Genomic DNA, 24078 nt, shown 5'->3' with positions numbered 1-24078 from the left:
GAAACACATGGGACTTGCAATGCCTGAATTCAATTCCAGAACTTTCATCTGCTTCAAAGGAAACAAGTCGGTTCTCTGGAGAAATATGCAGTGCCCAAATGCTTGCACAGCGTGAAGTGTTGGGCCAGCACATTGCCCACTGTAATTAGAACACTGATGTTCTCTTTGGCTTACTATAAATAATCAGGCTGGCCTGGATAAGTGGGAATACTTAAGAGAAATCCCTAGAGTTAAGAGGAGGAAATAAGCCACGGTGAGAAGTCTAGTGAGAGAACAGGGAACAGTCTTCTTGCCAAAAGATTATTGCTGAAAGATGTTGCCCAATTGTGTCCATTTCCTGCATATTTTGAAGGAGCATTCATTACTGGTTGCATTCATTAATGGTTTGGGGTTCACAGTAAAATGTAAATGAGTAAAGTTCCCACTTGCTACAGTTCAGCATAGTTCCATTGAAATTTTCATGCACCAGCTGATGATCATCTGGCCCAAGTGAAAATGTGTTGATATATTTTGTTGGAGCATTTATAAATGAAAAGGAACCAGTCTATTTCTTGAATGTTACAAATCCCACCCAACCTCTGCCTTGTCACACTTACACAATGGCTGTGCAAGAAATCTGGGCAACAGTTAGCCCTTCATTCCAGTTGAATGGAGGTACAAATATTTATTTGTAAAACATAAGAATTAAGGGCTGTAACATAATTTGGTCTCAGATAAGTTTTCAGCCACAGTCTGGTCCAAATTATAACATTTGGATTTAGGCAAATAATTTTCCTACCCTTTTTAGTGTGAAGCTAAATATTTAGGTGAAAGAGCTGCCTCCTCCCTACATAACTGCTGCTTCTCTCTTCCCAACAGCCAGTTCTGATAGCTGGGAGTGGAGAGAAGGTTAGGAGGAGGCTTTCCTTCCTTCCTTTCGCATCCCCATAACAACAATGACTACTACTTGCTTCTTTCTCCATTTAGCCAGTTCATGCTAGAGGTTCCCAATACAATGTACCTCCTGCCCCCTTCCAAGTATAGATTCTCTCTTCTGCTGTCTCTTTACTGCCATTTCCTCCCCTCCTTGACATCAGCCATTTTCACTCCGGTACCCTGGCAGACTTCAAATTTGAGATGTGCCTCTGGAGCCTGATCTGGCCCCCAATGAAATCACTGAGAGTAGGATCAGGTTTATAGACCCAGATCCTGAAAAGGATTTAGGCACCTAACTCCCATTGATTAACTCCCATAGTCCCTAAAACAGCTGCATATCTCATTCCTCACTTTTGTATCGTTTGGGCCCAATCTAGCTCCTGTTGAACTCAATTGGAGTTTTACATTTGATGTTCCTGGGAGTAGGAACAGGCCCTGCATTTTTAAACAACTATTTCGCCAGTGAAATGATGCCATTAGTATCAGCCTCTCTTTGATTGATTATCTGAGCTTCCAGGTCAATAGTGTAACTAAAAGCATTCAGATTACGGTCTGTAATTTTTCCAGATCATATTAATGTTTGTTTAGAAATGGAACAAATGCAGAACAAGTTCAGAAAAAAGTTTAGAACAAGTGCAGAAAAAACATTTTTAATAATAAAAAAAAAAGTTACTAACATCCATTCATTATCATTAACCTCATGTAAATTGAAAGTAAATTATTTCTACCTGTGGTGCTTTTCTCACATGCTCTGATGACAATAGCAAGTTATTAAGATTTAGTGTGAAACAAATGCCTCACTAATATGTTTGTTTTGTGAACCTGAGGTTGGTAAACTGGTGTTTTTATTACTAGCTAGTTACTGCAATATACCACCAAATAACATATATGTGGACTGCATTGTTTATTGCTCTGTTCTGATATCTGCATGGAGGTATGTATTTGTGTTCCACTTCTAAAACCACTGTGGGAGCTCGCAAACAGGTAAACCCCATGGGCTTCAGCAGAGAACTAGAGAATGCCCTCCTAGCTGCCATCATTTAAAAATGTTTTGGAAGGGACAATTGTCCAAATAAACTGCACGCCTGAGGGAGTCCTCAATTCATAGAGTCTAAAGCGAGAAAGGACCAGTGTGATCATCAAGTCTGACCTCCTGTAGATCCCAGGCCATAGAACTTCCCCAACATAATTCCTTTTGAACTGGAGCATGTCTTTAAAATCAAGGCAGAATTGATTTTTTTTTAATTGCCAATACATTACAACCCTTGGTAAACTGTTCTGATAGCTAATTACCCTCACTGTTAAAAATGTATGCCTTATTTCTAGTCTGAATTTGTCTATCTTCAACTTGCAGCCATTGGATCTTCTTAAACTTTCTCTGATAGACTGAAGAGGGTATTATCAAATATATGTTCCCTGGGGTACTTATACACTGCAATCAAGTCCCCTTTAACCTTGTCTTTGTTAAGCTAAATAGCCAATGGGAGCTGTGGGAGGCGGTGCCTGCAGCAGACGTTGCCAGCAGCGTGTCTGCATGCATCTCTCCTCCAGTGGCCACAGTGGGGAGGTCTTGGGTTGCAGATGGCCCACGGGCTGGGACTTTGAGACCCCTGAGTTAGATCTTCAATGGAATCTAGAAATCCACTCACACACTTAGGTTCATGAGAGTGGATACTCTCTAGTCTGAGAATAGGATGGCTTGCACAGATCAGTTTCAGACTGTTGGAGCTTTGGCTAATGTGTGATGGCTAGATTATCAAATTGTCTTTTAGATGTAGAATAGGAGCTACATCTGGCTGCGCTTATAATCACAGAACAGAATTGGCATAGAAGTAATGGTTGCATGGGTACAACGGAGGTCAGAATTTGGCCCTAATTGTGTTTTCTTGATAATTGTATTTGAAATGTAGGGGTCCTTATGATTAGAAGCCAAGATGGCATAATCACTGGGGAAGAACTGGTCTTTCGATGCAGCAGCTCTTTCAAAAGAGTTTTATTCTTTGAATGGTGTTGAGCATCTGACCTTGGCTGTGGCTCTGGAGAGGTCTGCAAGCCTTTAATTCTTTCTCTGTCTTCAAAACCTGGATGCTAAACTGGAAGTGACAGCCTCACACAGGGGATAGCAGAGAGAAGAAGACAGGCTGGTATTGGTCAGATCATTTTGATTTGCAGGGCATGTGCAGGGTAGGAGTAAACCTCTTTGGTTTTAAAATCAAAGTTGATTTGAGTGGGTGCACAAGGTGAGGAAAGGCACAGAGGGCTCCCCATCATCTTGTGCTGTTGTGCACATGACCATAATGTCCCGGCAGGTGTTAGGTGCCTAAAAGAGGGTGGGAGAGTATGTGACCATGGCTGTGCCCCCACCCCACTGAGTGAGCTAGAATTCCTCTTCCTAAGAACTCCAGGTACCGTACGGACCAGGAGCACCAGAAGGGCTGAGGAGGAAGGTACACAAGGCAGGCATTAGCTCTAAGTGGAGACTTATATCCTCAGGTGGGTGTTGAAATGTACTTTAGCCCTGAGGCTGCATAAAATGATCTTATTAGCAAGATTAAACACTGAGAATATCACATCAAGAGTCTGGGGGAGAGGCTGTTGGCACAAAGAACTATAGCCAATTTATACAGATCAAAGATAATGTTTACACTACACAATGTCACCTTTTCTATTTAAAGTTACAGACAATATGCTTATGTGCCCCTGTAAATGAGAGGCTAAAATGGAAGACAGATTATTATTTTGGTAAAGTATGTGCTGTGTTATGAGTCCACTTGAAAAAAAAAAAAAGTCCCTCAGCCAGTGATCAGTGATTAACAAAGCAGACATGACTGCTAGCTGTTGGCTTTGATTAATAAAAACACTTTGGTGATATTTTTAGTACATAGCAATTACAGAAAAAATACCGTGTTTTCTGCATAATTCAGCCGCAGGAAGCTTTTTGCCAATCTTTGAATCCTGTTCAGTGTGAACAAAATACTACCAAGGCACCTGAATGTATCACGTTGCTCCAAAGGCTGGTGAATCCATTGGAAATACTCCCATTGACTTCAATCAGCTTTGACTGACTCAGACCCCAAGTGAGACTCAGTAGTGCAGGATCTCATTGGAACTTTGTGCTGTGGGAGGGAGAGAGGCGGAGGGGAATATGTGGCTTTTATTTTCCAAACAGGTTGCTAATTTCTTTTGCTCCTCATCTTTTTTTCTTTCTTCCTATAAGTGAATAATATATTGGTTCTTTGTCCTGTGCTGTGCAAGAGATTAGACTAGATCTTTCTGGTCTCTTCTGGCCTTAAAATCAATGAAACTGTTTTGGCCTTTGTTCTCGTGCATTTGGACCAAATATTCTAGATGCTGAAGGTAGTTGCACTTAACCAATTTGGAGCAGCCCTAGAACTGCACAAGTTGTGGGAAGGAACTGTTTTTGTACTTTCTGTTCCCAGCAAAATACCCTGAAACACTTCTGGCAACAGCAATTATGTGAAAGAGAAAAGGAACATACAATTGATTACCTCCAATATAGCCCTATTCCCTTATCTTTTCAAAGACTCTACCTGTGTTAGCATCAGAAAAGATTTTTTTCCCCACCCATCAGGAATCTGGAGGCCTTGAACAAACGTGTTATAGAAATACAGTGAGAAAACTAAAATACATATTATAAATATTCATTTTTTCTGCAAACAGGAATTAATTCAGCTGCCAGCAAGAGTGAAATGCACGGTACCACAGAGAAATGATAGCAGGCCATGTGATTTATGTAAAGCACAGCACGAAGTGCATATTAATGAGACTAAAACTTCAGACACAGCCTGATTCTTCCAACTGTTTATGGCTGGTGCTAAGGTCTTTGCTCAGAGGCTCTTCCGAAATATTGAGTAGAAATCAAAAAGTACCTTTTAGCCTTGCAATGTACTATTATTAAGAGGTGACTTCACTTCAGTGGTAGATGAAGTGATTCGTAGTTTATGTAGGGGCGCATACAGCATGAGCATGGAGGAGGCTGGATACAGGAGAAGTCTTATGCCTTGCCTATGGCTAGTGTGGAACTCTGCTGTGCTCAATGAGCTGACAATGAAAGCAGCAATGAAACTACTAGATCTCCCAGTCTGTGGTTCTAGTCACCTACTACTCCCTCTGTGTAAACACGCACTCCCAACCCAATATTCAGACCCTACATGTAAGGTCTGTGGAGCGACAGGATTTCCAGCCAGCTTTCTACCATGATTTAGGAGGGAATCCAGGCATGAGCCAAGGGTTTAGGGAGCAGAGAATGGCCATGGTAGCTTCTGCAGCTAGCAAAACTAACGGGGGATTTGCTAACGTCCATCTTTCATAATATTTAAGAATTGTTAAGACTGTGATCTACTGACTCGGAATAGCCATTTCACCACTGGATATGTCTGCATAGTTCCTGATGTAATTCTAAATGCAGTTCCTCTTCCTCAAACTACTATGTGCAGGGAACATGGAATGTACAAATAGCCCTCTATTATCTGTCTGAATGCTTGGTGTGCAGCATAGTAACAACCATGATGTTCCTAGGGGATCTGTTGTTAGAGTTATTAAGTTTAATAGAATTTATATTTTTTATAATTTCAATCAATATCAGTTTGTTCTTTTTTATCCATTTAGATTTTCACAGCTTTTGAAAAGTGAGTTTAAGCATTTCTTTTTTGATTTTTATTGATTTCAATTTTCACAGTTGCGGGAAATCTGGGGATCAGCCAAAGGAAGGAGTCAGACAATAATTTAATGATGGTAGACACTGCGATTCAAAAAGTTAAAGCTTTATAATAGATCTTAAAGATTATAACTAAAATCATTTTAGTCGGGATCAATAGCTAGAACATTCTGTGGAATAAATCTTTGAAATGATGCACCACACCAGTAGAATGTATAATTATATGTACGGGTTGGCTTTTCCTAATGCTCATACTTGCTTTCTTGCTCTTCTTTTGCATTTCATCTAGTTCCTCATTAATTATCATTAATAGCAGTAGTGAATTTCAGTGTGTAGTTTATTGCAAATTATCCTGTTGTATATGTGTGCGCAAGTGGTAGTGATGGGGTTGAGGGTGGAGGAAGGGCTGTTACTCAGGAGGAGAGATTGGGTGGGAAAGCTGTTTTTGTACAGCACCATTGCTTCTCAACTCCAACGAAGGGTCTAGGGCTTTCCAGGTCTTGCTAGTTCTTAGTGAGGGAAGAATGGTTACTTGAAAGAATTGTGCTATTTTAAAGGAGAAAGACAAACATTTTATTTTAGATTTTGCTTCATAAAACATATCAATGAGCTTATGTGTGATCCTTTAATTTCCCTTTTTACAAATACGGTGGCTAAATTGAAACAGGTGGAATCCTAAGGGCCATATGCAAAAATACATGCTCACTTGCATGCATGATTACAACTGCATGTACACATGGGTTTTTACCTGTCTAGATACCAATTTGCATTTTGGATATGCAATTACAGTGGTTGCATACACAGTCTCAGTATGTGCATGTACAAATGCATACACGCTTTTGCATTTGAAAGTGAGGCATTTTCCATTCAAAATTTGGCTCAAAAGGTCCTTCCAAAAATTAGAAATAAATATTCAAATTCTTTTCATTGAATTTTAGATTGTGAAAAATTCAAGATCTTACCTTTTAAAATTCAGTGTAAAACATTAATATATAATAGATACTAAATTATTTCATAGCATCAATCTTTCATATATGTGTGGAACCAACTACACATTTTATGCATAAAATATGCTTTGCAAAGACTGTGTTTTCATACTACAGATATCCACAATAATCCTAAAAGCTGAAGTTGTGAATCAGTTGTATATTTTGTGTAGTTTGCACTTATTGCTCAAAGACAGCTAATGATGCTTATTTTCTAACAGGACTGAGGTCAGTTTATTTCTTCCTTTTCGTAATAGATGAATTTGCTGAATGTAATACCATCGAGAGGTTATCAGCGATACAGACCTCTTACTTGTTTTTTTTCTCTTATTTAATGTTTCATTATGATCTGTATGAGAAACTATCTCTTATTTCAGAGAATATGCATCTCTTTTATCCTGAGTACATCCTGGAGCATGAGATTTTGATTACCTTTATCTTAGCAGATGTAGCTACAGTTTTGGAGCCTTAAAATTCCTTCTATCATGCAGGAGCTTTCCTGGTCCAAACAGTGAAATCTATCGAATCATTTTGATATCTTGTAAAAACAGATGCACCATCCTGCAGGACAGGTGAAATTTTACGGTTCTAAGACTGTGCAAATGTTATTAGTCCTAAAATTATCCAGTCGCCCCAGCTGATTTGACAGTCTCATGTAGCAATGATTACTACAGGTTGACTTTGCTCTGTGTGCAGTAACATTTCCTTTCTTTTGTTGTAAATTCACTAGCCAGGAATATCTTGACTGAGTGGGCAAATTAAAATGCTGAAGTGTTCACATTTAACAAGATTTAATAATGCACCATTTATTTAAAGTATTTCTAATCCAAACATATTAAATTCACTATATACTTGTAATACACTCATTATTTGAACCATTATGGACCAGATCCTCAGATGATGTAAATAACTATAGCTCTATTGAGGTCCATGGGACTACACCAATTTATAACATCTGAGGATTTGGGCTTCCATGTGCAGGTATCTTTAATTGTGCAGCTGGAAAAACAGTCTCTCCTTTTCTTTTCTCCACACCTCTGAGATATAAAAGCTTAATCCTGCAGTTCATACTCCTTCCTTCAAAGTTTTCATTGCAGTCTGTTAAAGTTTTCCTTCAGTTACCTCTTCAAAACTTAATTCTTATTCACAGACACATAGACTCTAAGGCCAGAAAGGACCACTACGATAGTCTAGTTTGATCTGTCTATGCAAGTTGTAGAATTTTTCCCAGAAGCCAGATTAAAGTATATTCTTTAGAAAGGTATCTAAAGACTCCAAGTGATGGTGAATCAATCACATCCCCTGGTAAGCTGCTCCTGCATTTAATTACACTCACTGCTAGGAAATTGTCTTATTTCAAGGTTGAGTTTATCTAACCTCAACTTCCAGCCATTGGATCTTGTTATGCCTGTGCCTGCTAGATTGAAAAGCCTCAGACATCTTTTCCATGTGTAAGTATCTACACACAGTGATCAGAGAACTGGGCCAAAAGAAACCTGGTGAAGTTCAACAAGGACAAGTGCAGAGGCCTGCACTTAGGACAGAAGAATCCCATTCACTGTTACAGACTAGGGACCGAATGGCTAGGAAGCAGTTCTGCAGAAAAGGACCTAGGAGTTACAGTGGATGAGAAGCTGGATATGAGTCAACAGTGTGCCCTTGTTGCCAAGAAGGCTAATGGCATTTTGTGCTGTTTAAGTAGGGGTGTTGCCAGCAGATCGAGGGATGTGATCATTCCCCTCTGTTCTACATTGGTGAGGCCTCATCTGGAGTACTGTGTCCAGTTTTGGGCCCCACACTACAAGAAGGCTGTGGAAAAATTGGAAAGAGTCCAGCGGAGGGCAACAAAAATGATTAGGGGGCTGGAGCACATGACTTATGAGGAGAGGCTGAGGGAACTGGGATTGTTTAGTCTGCAGAAGAGAAGAAAGAGGGGGAATTTGATAGCTGCTTTCAACTACCTGAAAGGGGGTTCCAAAGAGGATGGAATCTAGAGTGTTCTCAGTGGTAGCAGATGACAGAGCAAGGAGTAATGGTCTTAAGTTGCAATGGGGGAAGTTTGGATTGGATATTAGGAAAAGCTTTTTCACTTGGAGAGTGGTGAAGCACTGGAATGGGTTACCTAGGGAGGTGGTGGAATCTCCTTCCATAGAGGTTCTTATGCTCAGGCTTGACAAAGCCCTGGCTGGGATGATTTAGTTGGAGTTGGTCCTGCTTTGAGCAGGGGGTGGGACTAGATGACCTCCTGAGGTCCTTTCCAAACCTGATATTGTATGTTTCTATGATCAGGTCACCTCTTGACTTACTCTTAGATAAGCTGAATAGACAGAGCTCTTTAAGCCTCACATTGTAAAGCTTTATTTACAGCCCCTCGTTTGAATTCGCGCCAACGTTTCCACATATTTCTTGAAGTGGGGACACCAGAACTGGACATGAGTATTCTAGGAGTGGCCTTACCAATGCTGTGTACAGAGGCAAGACCACTTCCCTACTTGATATTCCCTTTTTATGACAACTAAGGACCACACGGGCCTCTTTTTGCTGCAGCATTGCACTGAGAGCTCATGTTCAGGCAGTTATCTATAATGACACTGGCAGGAGGAGATTAATGAGGGCCTGTGGACCCAACTGGCCCTGTCCTGCTACACTGGTAACAGATGTGGAGAGGAGAGTTATGGAGAAGGCCCAGCTCAGTTTGGGGCTGACCAGGATGGAGAACAGAGCTCCACTTCTCCTTTGGTGAGAGAAGTCTGATTTCAGCCAAGAGTCTGAGACCACTTGCTGCCTGGACCAACCTCCTGGTGGATGGAACAACCAGGCCCATGGAGACTGATCAAAGGACTGGCTGCATGAAGACAAACCCTGTACAAAAGAGTGGGGTTCTGCTGAAGTGTCCTTGGATTGACCCTATTTTGAGTTTTAGGATTCCTTTTATTTTTGCATTTTAACACCTGGAAGGGGTGGGACACAAGTGTGCCTGAGTCGAAGGACTAAAACACCACTGCACCAAACACCTTAGAGGTGGCAACTGACCAATGGAAACCCTGCAGTAGTCTGAGGAGTGCCCATTGGGCCAGAAGGGGGCACCATGGAGGCAGGTCCTGGCAGAGACTCTCTAAATCATTTTCTGAGCCATTGCTTTCCAAGAAAATCTCCCATCCTGTAGGTATAGCCTTCATTCTTTCTTCTCAGATGTATTCCCTTGTATTTGGCTGTATTAACATGGATTTTGTTGGATTGTACAGTAACTATTTTAACCAGGCAATTCAGATCACCCTGGAACAATAACCTAACCTCCTCATTACTATCCAGCAATCTGTGTCATCTGCAAACTGTACCAGCAAAGATTTTATATGATCATATATTATTGATAAAAAAATTGGCATTGGACCAAGAACCAATCCCTGAGAGATCTCACTAGAAACAACCCTGCTTAGTGATGTCTCCCCATTAACAATTACATTTTGAGATCTGTCAGTGAACCAGTTTTTAATTCATCTAATATATACCTAAGAAGTGTTTTCAATCAAGATGTCATTGATACTAAGTCAAATGCCTTGGAGAAATCCCTAGATACTATATTAACATAGTTGGCTTCATTGACCAGACCCGATATCTTGTAAAGAAAAGAAGGAAAAAAAAACAGGTTTGTTTGATAAAACCTACCTTCCATGAAGCCATGTTATCAGACTTCCATTATATTTTAACCTCTAATTCTTTGCTGATTGAGAATTAACTGTTCTATTATTTTACCTGGGATTGATGTCAGGCTAACTGGTCTATAGTTCCCTGCATCCTCTTTTATTCTTCCAGCTAGATTTCTGCCAGTAAACTCCTGTGCAGTACTAACTACACCCACTCTGTTGCCTGACATTAACCTCCCCCCCAATAAAATAGTAACTAACAAGAAATACAATGCAAAAAATCTTCTATGATCTGATTCATCCTCTTATCACTCTTTAATTGTTCTCTCCTCCAGACTCCTCCATATTTACTTAACCAGCATGGTATGTGGATATTATTTATCTAAAACACCTGTGCAGGAACCTCAACATAGCCTCTATTTGCATTCGTACAACTTTGCTAGAGCAATAACTTCTGTGAAGAATTTTATGCCTATGAAAATTTTTGTGCAAAAAGTGCTTGTTTTTACACACACACACACACACACACACACACACACACACACACACACACACACACACACACACACACACACACACAAAGGAGTTTTGCATGTTGATCATTTGTAGGATGAGATAGGAAAGGGATAGTATGTAGAAAAATGCCTAGGTATGTGATTTATTTAGGCACAGAGTGGTTTTTGTTTGTTTGTAAAATCTGCCTCCAAGCCAAGCTGTATTGTTCAGACCCTACTGTACAGTAGTGGCCAAACTCACAGGCAGGGCAAGGATGAATATATTCCAGCACTGAGAGATGACCTGTATCTGCCAAGAGTTGGGAGAGGGGAGCACAAGTAAGGGCAGAGTGAGGGCAGAAGCTTCAGCAAATGTTACTGAGCATGCTCAGTCTGTGTGAGCATGCTCAATACAAGCCAAGCAGTTAAATCTGAGGTGGGACATGACCCTGCATGCCCCCACCAAAATGTATTGCCTCTGCCAGCACTACATAGGAAATTATTATCATTACTTTACATTTGTATTCTTTTGAGTCCTAACAGCATGCTATTTGAGAGAGATTTTACAAACTGTATCATTCACTGAGGAATAACTAGCTAAATCTGGGTGAGCACTAGATATTTGGAAATACCGCCATTTGGATCTCTCTCTCTCTCTCTCTCTCTCAACGTAACGGTTTGGTGCAGGAACTGACATTTCATTGTGTGTGTATTGTAGCTAGCACAATGGGACCTCAATTCTTGCTGGAGCTTCTAGTCACTGCCTCTGTACAAATACATAAAATAATTCTGCGCTATATACAGTTTTACATTTTGTTTCTTTCATCTGCTTATGTCTTATTTTCAACTACTTTTAAGCTTTTGCAGGCAGAGGTTGTCTTTACTATGTCTGTAGAACACCTGTGAAAGTGGGACACTGATTTGATAAGTGTTAATTTAATAAAAATTAATGATAATTTCCCACAAATGCTTGCAGTCATTGGAAGATAACCATTGTTAATGTTGTTTGATTTTTAATCCTTGTTCTTCAGTAGTGGGCCCATAGTAGATAGAGGTTTGAGCTAACGGCCACTGGAGTCAGTAGAAGTCATCTTTCCATTGACTCCAGTGGGCTTTGGATCAGGCCTTAGGTTCTTGATACTTTTTACAAACCTCAGGGAGTTATTTATTACCTTATGGAATGATTTCATTACTTAGATAGGACATCTTATCAATCGAAAAAATTATTTATACATTTTTTGTTAAGTTTATGAATGTCACGTCTTCAAACTGTCCCTCATCCAGAGTTGTATTTCTCTGTGACTCATTCTGGATTAGTGTCCTCATAGTTGCTGCTATTGCAGTTTCAGCAATGCTGAATTACAGCCTGAGTCTAAAGTTAGAGAAATCATTATCTTTCTCATTTTAGTGTGTGGAACAGTTGGCCCAAAGCCCGCAGTTAGATTATCAGAAGGTCACAAAGTTTGTTCCTGCTTGATTTTAATGTCCTGCCTGGGCTTTCATTGGATAGATGAGTGCACAATTTGCCAAGGGAGATGGTATCACCTTTACCAGAAGATGTTCAAGGCCAGAAATGACATCCATCTATCAAGAATGGTTTAACAATAATTAAATCAATCACATCCTGGGGGTGGGGTGGAGAGAGGGAGGATGGGTTAGATGACCCATCAGATCTCCCCATATTGATGTGAAAGTTACACCCACTTACAATTACTTCTCTGTGGTGTATATAGCTGATATGTGAGTAAAAGGAATATACAAAAATTATTAACAAATCACTTAGGCTGAACGATGATTTCTGGATAAAGAGAAACATAGATTTCTAAATAACCAGCATATTCTGGTCAAACGCTATTTTTCTAGTCAAAGACAAATGGTCTGTCCTTTTACTACCTAAAATGTTTCTTTGGAACCCAAATGTGAAAGTCCAGAATCTTGTATCCTATTCAAAATGTTTTTGGTTGAGAAAAGGTTATACACTAAATATAATATTGGGGATCTGATAAAATTGTGAATGCTAACAAACATACCAGTCAAGTACAGTTGGCTTTAAAAGATAAGCCCATAAAGCTGAGAGTATCCATCCCTATTGAATAGATTGATTTGAAGAGTAGTCATAATTGTTCCTACAATTCTACATTTGATCAATGTGTCTTTAGGACACAAACACCTGGAATCCAAAGGTCTACTAAATAAAAATTAAATACATAAAGACTTGATTAACTATGGCTTAATCCAATTTAACATCTCTTATTCTTTTAGGGGCACTTATATAGCTGTGTTGTGTAATAAATGATCAAGGTGCTTGCTTTACACACTAGATTTTGGTGAAATCAGCCTTTGCCACTCAAACATTTGCACAATTTGATCTTGTAAATGGCTTCCACCATGCTTTTGTAACCTTCTGAATCAATTTTTTGGTCGTGTCTATACTGGAATGTGGTGGTGGTGAGGGGTGAGGAGTTTTTTGGGGGAAGGAGTTGTGTATTGGTGTATTTTCACCAGTGGAGGCACACCAGTGCAACCCTTGCGGGTACATACACTGCAATTAGAGGGGGCTTGCACTGCTGCAATTTGCCCAGGTCACATTGATGCTAGTCCTATTTTGCACCAGTGCAAACAGTGCATTGCATTGAGCTGGCACGCAGTGACACTTAGATCTTTCCTCTGAGTGGTTACAGCTGATTGAGAGCGCTGCAATATTTGTTTTTCAGTATGAGTAGTTCAGATTATTTCTCCAAATGTAGTTCATTTTTGACAAATGCAAAATAATTCACATCTGCTACCTTGATGCCAATTCGTCTTAGTCCTGTTGGATCCCGCTGAGTCTTGATTAATTTTGTACCACCTGCACCTGTTGTCACTTCATTGTTTAATTCCATTTTTTCAGATCATTTAAGAATGTTCTAAACATCATCAATTCTAGCATGGAAATACAGACAATCCACTGTTAATCTTTTACCATGACCATTTATTCCCGCTCTTCATGTTGTCTCTGCTAGTTTCTAATCCATTACAATCCAATCTCACCCCACAATGACATTTTTTCGATAGTCTCTTTGTTAAAGTCTTTTTGAAAAGTCCATGTCACCCAGTTACCCTTTGTGATGGGGTGTGTAAACCCAGCAATGACATGGAAAGGGTTCAGGAGCTACTTTGGGCTGGAGTAGCTGCACCTTGCTGCACCTGCATGTCATGTCAGGAATGGAGAAGGCATTTAAAAGGAGGAGACTCCATTCAGTAGTGGGCAGCCTGGGAAAGAGAGCAGGTTGTTGAAGGGCGCCCTAGGAAAGCAGCTGGAAGAGCCTGGGAGTTAGCAGAGACTCTGCCCTCACAGAAAGTGAAGACAAATCCCCTGTGCTAAAAAAGGGGAAGAGATTGTATCCTAATACTTGTGCTGAAGACCCAAAGAACTTTGGAGTGGACTATAGCCCATCCAGGCCCCTCTAAAGAAAGAGATGCCAAATATCTTGGCTAGAACTGACCATAGGCTTTTTTTTTCTTCTTCATCCTTTGGTTTAATCTCTCTTGCTAATTTTGGATTATTTGTCTGTTTCACTTGGGACTCTGAAATGGGGAGAAATAGTCAGAAGGCCTTGGCTGGTGGGCTGAGAGCCAGTCATTGCTAAGCTGACATCAAATGCTTCTGATGGAAGGACTGGACTCGTGTGTCTGCGCTTTTCATGTAGCATCCAATGGGGGGACAGATCTCTGACATCCGATTTCCTCAATTTTTTTGAGGATCAAAGAATGTTAGTAATTAGTGATATATGATTTTTCCATGTTCATTGCTCATTGTCAATCACTTTCAAGAGCTAGTGATGGGACACTAGGTGGGAAGGATTCTGAGTCACTACAGAGAATTCTTTCACAGATGTCTGGCTGGTGGGTCTTGTGCATGTGCTTGGGGTCTAACTGAAAGCCATATTTTGGGTCAAGAAGGAATTTTCCCTCAAATCAGATTGGCAGAGACCTTGGGGGTTTTTCACCTTCCTCTGCAGCATGGGGCATGGGTCACTTGTGGGTTTAAACAAGTGTAATTTGGTAGATTTTTTTGTAACTTGAAGTATGTAAATTTGAGGACTTCAGTAACTCAGCCGGAGGCTATGGGTCTATTACAGGAGTGGGTGGGTGAGGTTATGTGACCTGTGGTGTGCAGGAGATCAGACCAGATGATCATGATGGTCTCTTCTGGCCTTGAAGTTTGAGTCTATGTCATAACCTAGTCCCAGATTTGGACCTTAGCGTCCAAAATATGGGGGTTAGCATGAAAACCTCCAAGCTTAGTTACCAGCTTGGACCTGGTACGGCTGCCACCACCCAAAAAATTAGAGTGTTTTGGGGCACTCTGGTCCCCCCAAAACCCTTCCCTGGGGACCCCAAGACCCAAATCCCTTGAGTCTCATAACAAAGGGAAATAATCCTTTTTCCCTTCCCCCCTCCAGGTGCTCCTGGAGAGCTACACAGAAGCAAACTCTGTGAATCTAAACAGAGGGACTCCCCCCTCCCCGTTTTCCAGTCCTGGAGAACAGAATTACCGAGAGTTAATCTCTATTTCCCCCCTCACCCAGAGGGTATGCAAAGTCAGGCGAATAAATCTAACACACACAGATCTCCCTCTGACTTCTTCCTCCCACCAGTTCCCTGGTGAGTACAGACTCAATTTCCCTGAAGTTTCCCAGTAAAGAAAAACTCCAACAGGTCTCAAAAAGAAAGCTTTATATAAAAAAAGCTTTATATAAAAAGAAAGAAAAATACATAAAAATGGTCTCTCTGTATTAAGGTGACAAATACAGGGTCAATTGCTTAAAAGAATATTGAATAAACAGCCTTATTTAAAAAGAATACAAATCAAAGCACTCCAGCAACTATAGACATGTAAATACCAAAGAAAAGAAACCATATAACTTACTATTTGATCTCTTTGTCCTTACAACTTGGAAACAGAAGATTAGAAAACTGAAATCACTTCTCAAAGCTGAGAGAAAAGCAGGCAGACAGACAAAGACTCAGACACAAACTTCCCTCCACCCAGAGTTGAAAAAAAAATCCAGTTTCCTGATTGGTCCTCTGGTCAGGTGCTTCAGGTGAAAGACATTAACCCTTAGCTGTCTGTTTATGACAGTCTATGAATCACGTTCATCTACGTTTTATAATTCTGTGGTTAGCTATCTTTTCAACCAGTTTACAGACTCACTGATCTGTAATTCTCAGGATCATGCATACTACCATTTAAAAAAAATAGATATGGGTATGACATTTGATACCACACAGTCCTCCAGTAGGCTAATTTTAATGAAAGATGGCATATTTTTATTCATTCTTAAAATCCTTCGGAATGCTTGGATTAATTCCATCTAGTCCTCACGATTCATTGCCCTTCAATTTTTTTGGAACAATTTAGTAAGGATTGTGGTAGATTCTCCAACACTGATCATTTTAAAATCAAGACTGGATGTTTTGCTAAAAGATCTCCTCTAGGAATTATTTTGGAGAACTCTATGGCCTGTCTTATACACGAGGTCAGACTAGATGATTACAATTGTTCCTTCTGGCTATGAAATCCATGAATCTCTAAATGTATGAATTTGCTCCAGGACCAACACTTTTAACACCTCAATTTTTGAATGTGCCTCCTCCATTGCTCAAAAGAGCAGGTCTAAGACAAGTATGTCTCCAGCATTCTCTGCTGTGAGGACTGACGCAATCAAATAATTCAGCTTCTCTTCAATGTCCTTATTCTCCTTCATTGTGCCCTATAAACCCTGGTCCTGATATACTTAAATAATTTCTTGCTATTTGTTTTTATCTTTGGCTATTCGCTCTTCAGATTTTCTCTTAGTCCTAATTACATTTTAACATTGTAGCCTTTCCTTATCTTAAATGGTAGTGCTGTGTTAAACCATAGCACCTCTTGACGCCTAGTATGGCTAAGCTGAAATCTTACAGGCCTTAACCTGTAGGCTTTGCATTATAGCCTTACCTTGTTTAAATACCTAATATTCATCAGGAATACTGTGATTTAACACAGAACTATCCATTCAATTTAAGGAAAGGCTACAACCTCCATAATTTGTGCTCCTTTGTTAGTTTCACTGGGTTGGATTTCCATTTTTTGAAAAGGGTTGGCTGGAATAACCTATTCAGAATCTTTTAGTACCCCTATCAGTGTAGGAGCTAACAGCCTTCCAGGAGTGTGTTAAACTGTGCAATTTAACTGTAGTATTTTCCTCTGCTTTTCTAAGTTCTTTAATGTTTTAAGGATGCATGCCTCTTGTGGTTCTGTTATCCTGTGGTATGCCTCCACGCTGAGTTTTTCTGGATTTTAATTTCATCTTTGACTTAAAGGATATTTTTTTGACTAGCTCCCTCAGTTTTTGTTTTACATCCCCATTTCTAATGCTTAGTGTCTTTTAGACTGATCTTTCTCCTGAGGATGTTGTACTTAATTATCCTACAGTTCCTGAAATTTGCAAATTTAGGGCGAGACTAATTAAAATCTTGGGAGAGAGCTGCTTGTTTTAAAATAGATTGCACTGCACAGCTTGTTCACATGTTGGTTTTATTCTGGGCTCAGAAGGCCTTTCTCAGTATCGCCGTTACATAAACCAATGGAACATGTGAATATAAACATGCTTTTGGCAGCTGAGAGTTTGTAGCCTGACCCTGCCTGGTGGAATGGTTGAATTTTAAAGCCATATGAACTAGTTACCACTACAGGCACAGAGCACAATAGGCTTTTGGAAACAAGAGTGCATTCATTGCCAAAACACACTTTGACCTGACACTGCTTTAGGTGAAATGGATCTTCTTCATCATTTCTCATTTTGAATTGCAACTCTTGACCAATTCAGAGCTCATGCAACTCATTCAGAAATCTGACATTTATCTGAGAGTATTCTTGTTTGTACATATCTTTTTAAGTGTTCAGTACAGTTTATTCTGAATGAAGCTCAGAATGATTCAGAGTAGATTATGGTCTCTCTATGTGAATGAAAGTTTACAATATGTCTGGGATTTCTGGCTTTTGGTGTTTGTATTCCAGTTCTGGTATTTACTCTCATATTTTTGCTTTATACATATACACTTCTTTAAATGGTGGGTTTTTTCCCCAACGTTTTTTAAAACCAGCTGTCAAAACTTCATGAATTAGCTGTGCAACAGCAGTTCATATGAATTCATTCGAGTCAGCTGCTGGTTTAAATATTTTAACTGCTTTAAAAATATTAAATGTATTTTTTAAAAGCCAGACTAATCCATCAGTTGCCTGTGTGCAACTTCCATAGAATTCTTTATTCTGGATACTGGTGATGAGATGAGTCACCACAGATTAAGTTTTATAGATTTATTACAGGTTAGTTTAACTTTCCTTTCTCTCTAAAGGAATGGTGCACAGAGTAAAGTCAATATAAACCAATTATTTGGGCTAGGAAATAGAAAAATCTATTGTTGATGCTCAGAAGAGAATTTCTTCTGATTTTGCATTTTTCCTCAGGTGTTTACAAGGGCAATGTTTGCCCTTCTGTGACGTGAGAAACAGATAGGATTAAGATGGTAGAGCTGTCCTCAAAAAGCTCCAGATACAATGGAGCCTGGTATGCATCTTATCTGAAACAATTATCCAAGTACAGAATAGCTATATACAGAGTAGACAAGATGAAAAATGAGGAAGGCATAGAGAGACACTTCAGCAGATGCATTAATCATGATAATGTCTTATGCCCACACTAGTTTGTATGTATGTTTCTCACGTATGCTGTTTTAGCTAACACCACTTCTTTCCTCTTTCCTTTCATTGCAAGATGAGCATTGCTATATGCATTGGATTTTTTGCTGCCTGGAGCCCCTATGCCATCATAGCCATGTGGGCAGCCTTTGGATCCATAGAAAGGATTCCTCCACTAGCCTTTGCTGTGCCAGCTGTCTTTGCAAAGTCCTCAACACTCTACAACCCAGTTACCTATCTTCTTCTGAAGCCCAATTTCCGAAGCACCCTTGCCAAAGATTTCAGAGTTCTCCAGCAATTATGCATCAGGACTTGTTTTTGCCTCAAGGCCCTACAGAGCTGCAGTTACAGGTCAGTTCTGGAAATCAGCCTGAAATCATTTAAAGGGAGAAATGAGTCCAGCTGTAACTCAGTGCAGACTGTAGAAGGATGTTCTTACTTCCCTTGTGAAAAGTGCAATGATACTTTTGAATGCTTTAAGAACTATCCAAAATGCTGCCAGAAGAGGTTAGGCACTATGGAATATACTCCTCAAGAACGTATGTCTTTGGAGAGTAGTCTCCAAGCAAAACGGAAGCAGGATGCCAAGAAATCTGTAAAGGTGGTTGTTCAAGGAGAAAAAAGCACCCAAAATGATAACTTTGAAATCACCTTGGAAACAATACCTGCACGCAGCAGATTTGCAAATCTGTAGAGTCTGGAGGGTTTCATTTAAGAAACAATAAAGTAATGGTACCAGATTTCTGAATGTAACCTTTTCTAAACAGCCCACCCACTGCCCATTTTCTATACAGTTTTCCTGATTCCCTCACATGTCCTTTGATAGAATGCCTAATGGAGCATGAACTTGTTAAAAAGGATGTTTGACTCTCACAATGCAGACTTCAGTAAGTATCTTGTGCTAACTGTATTCAAACAGTACTATTGCAATTAATCTCCTTCCCACTTTGAGTTTTGGAGCTCTTGTTTACTTTGTTTTCAAGAAAACAGACCCCTGGGTACTATGAAGACATTTCTGTGAGGTGTTGTTGTTCTTTCTAAAAGTTGTATGTTTTACATTCTGTACACTCAAGACAAATAGCATAATGCATATAAGAATTTTAAAAAGACAACCTCATGCTGTTCTAACTGTAACAGAAATTAAAAGGTAGATGCTGTATGAAATGCGTATTTTCCAAAAAGCCCTGGAGAATAATCATGTATACTGCTTTCAATGTTGGTAGCAAAGATATTGTTAGGTTTCAGAGTAGCAGCCGTGTTAGTCTGTATCCGCAAAAAGAACAGAAGTACTTGTGGCACCTTAGAGACTAACAAATTTAACTAACAGATAATGTTGTTCCTTACCATGAAGAGACAAAGAGGCAGCTTTTGCTCCAATTTATGCTGGAGTAAAATCAGAGTAACTTTGATTTTTAAACAGATATACTCCATATTTACACTGGTGTAACTGGCAGGAATTTGACCCAGAAATGTCAAAATAATAGTCCCAGTTTTCTAATAAGGACCTTGGAATAACTGGAGTGAAGAAAAAGGTGAGAATCTGGATAATTTGGTAAGCTGGGCTCAAGCAAACAATATGAGTTTTAATACAGCCAAATGTAAATGTACTCATCTAGGAACAAAGAATGCATGCCATACTTACAGATGGAGAACTCTATTCTGGGGAGCAGTGACTCAACGTTTTTGGGGGGTTATGGTAGATAATCAGCTGAAAATGAACTCCCAGTACAAAGCTGTGACCAAAAGCATCCTTGGATGCATAAACAGACAAATGTCAAGCTGGAGTAGAGAAGTTATTTTACTTCTGTTTTTGACACCAGTGTGACCACTGCTGAAATACTGTGTCCCGTCTGGTACCCACAATTCAAGAAGGATGTTGATAAATTGGAAAGGGTTCAGCAAAGAGCCATGTGAATTATTAAAGGATTGACAAATATGCCTTATAGTGATAGATTTAAGGAGCTCAATCTATTTAACTTAACAAAGAGATGGTTAAGGCGTAACCTGATCATAGTCTATAAGTACCAATGTGGGGAACAGAAATTTGAAAATGGGCTCTTCAATCTATCAGAAAAAGGTATAACACGATCCAAAGGCTAGAAGTTGAATCTAGATAAATTTAGATAGGGAAATAAAGAGTAAGTTTTTTACGAGGATAATTAACCCTCTTACCAAGGATTATGGTGGAGTCTTCATCACTGTAAATCTTCAAATCAAGATTGGATTACTTTTTAAAAGATATTCTTTAGTTCAAACAGGAATTACTTTGGGGAAGTTCTATGGCATGTCTGATACAGGAAGTAAGACCAGATGATCATAATGATCTCTTCTGGCCTTAGGATCTATGAATATCAGATGGTGTAAATCAGTGCAGCTTTGCACTGATATTGATGAAGCTGCACAGTTTTACACCAGCTGAAGATCTGGTGCCTATGATGCCAGGGTTTTCTCTTTGGTTTACAATCTTAGTCTTAGTGGATAGAAATACACACAGTTTTTTCTTTGTGTTTGTTTCCAGTCTCTCTTATCTCCTCCTTTCTTGTTATCCTTCCTCCTCAGTGGTGCTCCATTTTGCAACACATTATAGATCTCTGTCAGGGTTGTGCAGCTGCAGAAGTTATGATGTTCACTCGCTTGACCCTGGTGTTGTGGTTTTTGTTTTTCCGGAGATAGGAGAGAGAGCAAAAAAAGAAGGGACTTCTAAAACCTAGGGTTGCCAACATTGTATTTCAAAAGTAAGGGACTTTTTTCTTAGCACCTCATGCCCCACCTCTCATCCTACTAATTATTATTATTATTATTATTATTATTATTTATTAATAAGCATGACTCACTTACATTCACCAGGGGTATTTCTTGCTGCTTTTTGCAGCACTCAGCAACTCCTGATCTTGTTGTACAGAGATAAAAAAAATAAGGGACATCACTTGTAATAAGGGACTGTTGGCAACCCTACTGACACCCCTACTAGTGAGTGTAGTGGGCTGGGGAGGAGGTTGGGTCACCTAACACCACCACCACCCTTTTTTCTATACTGCCACACCAGTTCACGCTCAGTCAACAAGAAGTGCTATATTATTTCCTGTCATGGAAGCAGAGGGCACCCTGACAGTGCCAGGCTACCATCTTGGTCAGGCCACAGTCCTGTGGTTCAAGTATGCAGCCATCATTACTTAATATTTATATTGCAGTGGTGCTCAGAGGCCTATCTCAGGATTGATGCTGAATTGTGCTAGGTTCTGTATAAACATACACAAAGCTGCAGTCTCTGTCCCTAAGAACTTGCAATCCAAGTAGTTAGTCTTACATTCTTCAAGAGACACCACCCAAACCATCAATGAAATAAACTGCAGGTGTTTAGTTCTATAGATAACCACGTGGCACCAGCACGTTTCGTTAAAGTTTCTGTGGTGGCTGCATACTTGAATGCCAGTGACCTAACCATTTAAACTCTACCAGTGATTCTGAGTAATCATCGTCATGTTCCCATTATGCCTCTAACGTTTAGGGCAGTGATGAAGCTCTTCCACTCCTGTTTGTTTATGGCAAGTCTTTCAATGACTCCCCCAGCTTGGCTTCCACAGCTCTTCACCATGTTGTTTTCAGGTGGCCTCGTTTTCACTTGCTTTCAGGTGTCCATCTTATTGCTACTCTGATGATGAAATCAGTTTCCAGTGGAAGCACATAATTGATCCATCTCCAACGCCTCCTGGCAATGATGGTACTCAAATCCTCATGGCTGCACTGTGTCAATAGATCTTAGTTTGAGATTGTACAGGGCCAAAAGATAGAGAGGATTTTTCTGAGGCAGGTTGTATGGACTGACAACAGTTTAGACATGTCATACTTTCTCATTCCCCAGCATTCTGCACTATAAAGTAATGTCGAAAGTACACAGATCTGATTAAATCTTGAGTTTGGTTTTGGTGTTGTATTTTGATGGTTTCCAGACTGTATTCCCCCCTGAAATTCTGAGTAAGCCGCTATTTAAATGGATGTTATTGCAACAGATAGTATACAGCTCGTTTACTTGGGACCTATAGTGTGGCTGCTTGCCCTCTACTTAAACTGTCTCCCCCTTCATCCTCCATCTATTCCCATGTGCATGATGCTTTTGATGTTTTTGCTAGTTCCTGGTAGTTGCAGAGATTTTAAAATTCCACCTGAGTAGCTGTTTGTTGCAGAGTCTAAAACATTTAGAATGTATTAGAGAAAAAGCTTGTGTGCGGCTAAAACACCACACCTCTTTAAGAACCATGCACTCTAAATGAGCTGTATTGTTTTTTGAAGGATGTGCAAATTAAAACTGAAGTTTTGATTAGCATCACTGAGGTTAAGGGAAGTTCTGCCATTGACTTCAAGTGGAATAGGATGAGGCCCTAAACTAATTATGGATCCTGGTCACATTTACAAAGGGTTGTGTTGGACTCTACATCACTGCCAATTTTTACATCAAGATAGGATGTTTTTCTAAAATATACACTTTAGGAATTATTTGGAGGGAAGTTCTATGTCTTCTGTCATAGAGGAGATCAGGTTGGATGATCGCAATGTCCTTGGAATCTTTGAATCTATACAGTGATCTTTGGTAGCCCCTGGTGAAATATACATATCAAATCTGTTTGCTTTGGTAACATTCACTTGTTTAGTTGCATACCAGATGGCTTCTCATCTTACAAAACTAAACTGTTTGAAGCTGTGTTGCATCAGCCAGGCAAGGTACTAATAAACTTCAACAGGATTTTATTTTTAAAGTGGAAACCTCTCTACCAAGCACTTCTGCACTCTCTGTAACTCTCATTCAGTCTCCTCAACTCCTCCCACTTCCTTCCTGTTTCCTGTCCTTTCAGACTCTCAGCAGCCAGTGCTCCCAGTTCTAATAATCACAAGCAACATCTAAACACCACAAGCTGTTCAGTCAGTTTATAAATCAGCAAGATGTAATTCTCCTCAAAACTGTCAGCATCTCCAGTGCCTACAGAATAGGGACTTATTCCCCCTCGTTCTGTTTAACTTCACAGTTGCACATCATATGCCAGACCAAGACATCGTCTTGGTTCATTTTGAGGCCTACATCAGATTTTGAGACAAATTGTACTTGACTAGTTCAGCTTGGATTAGTTTCAGTTCTGTTTGTTTGCAGAATGACATTATTTTCCTGCTACCTAGCACTATTTTATCGCATACGCGCCCACTTCTATATACCTCTTACTTAAACTTTAAATGCAAAACCTACATTAATGGAACACTGAAGGTTACACAATTGTTTTTTAAAAGTCAGGAATTATGAAAGTTATGGTTCCAATAACAATTTTGTTAATCATGTTTAAACCATCTACATAGACTCTTCTCTACATAAAGCAGAATTATGACTTGTGTATGTAAATATATGGCCTGCTGAATGGCTGTTTATATGCACACACACACTGTCTCTCTCTCTCTCTGCAGGGACAATCCTTGGGTCCAGTGATTTGCACTCAGTTCAGGGGAAAGTTGTGTGCTACTTATACGTTTCTTTTTCCCTCCCTCAAATCCTGGAGCTGACTGGGAGGACTTTTCAGCCAACGATGCAAATTAGAGCAGGCACAGGATAAGAGGTGTTTGAGATCTGGATCCAAAATCAAATTTTACTACT

General features: G+C 39.8%; 1 pseudogene; it reads left to right on the top strand.

Moving 5' to 3' along the window:
• The window catches only part of LOC115646750, a 74557-nt pseudogene extending 54320 nt beyond the window's left edge, over positions 1-20237 (top strand).
• Positions 20238-24078: the final 3841 nt, after the last annotated feature.

Source organism: Gopherus evgoodei, chromosome 2 (genome assembly GCF_007399415.2).
Source record: "Gopherus evgoodei ecotype Sinaloan lineage chromosome 2, rGopEvg1_v1.p, whole genome shotgun sequence".
NCBI lineage: Eukaryota > Metazoa > Chordata > Testudines > Testudinidae > Gopherus > Gopherus evgoodei.
The sequence above is the reverse complement of the archived record's forward strand: the minus strand, read 5'-3'. Positions and strand labels throughout refer to the sequence as shown.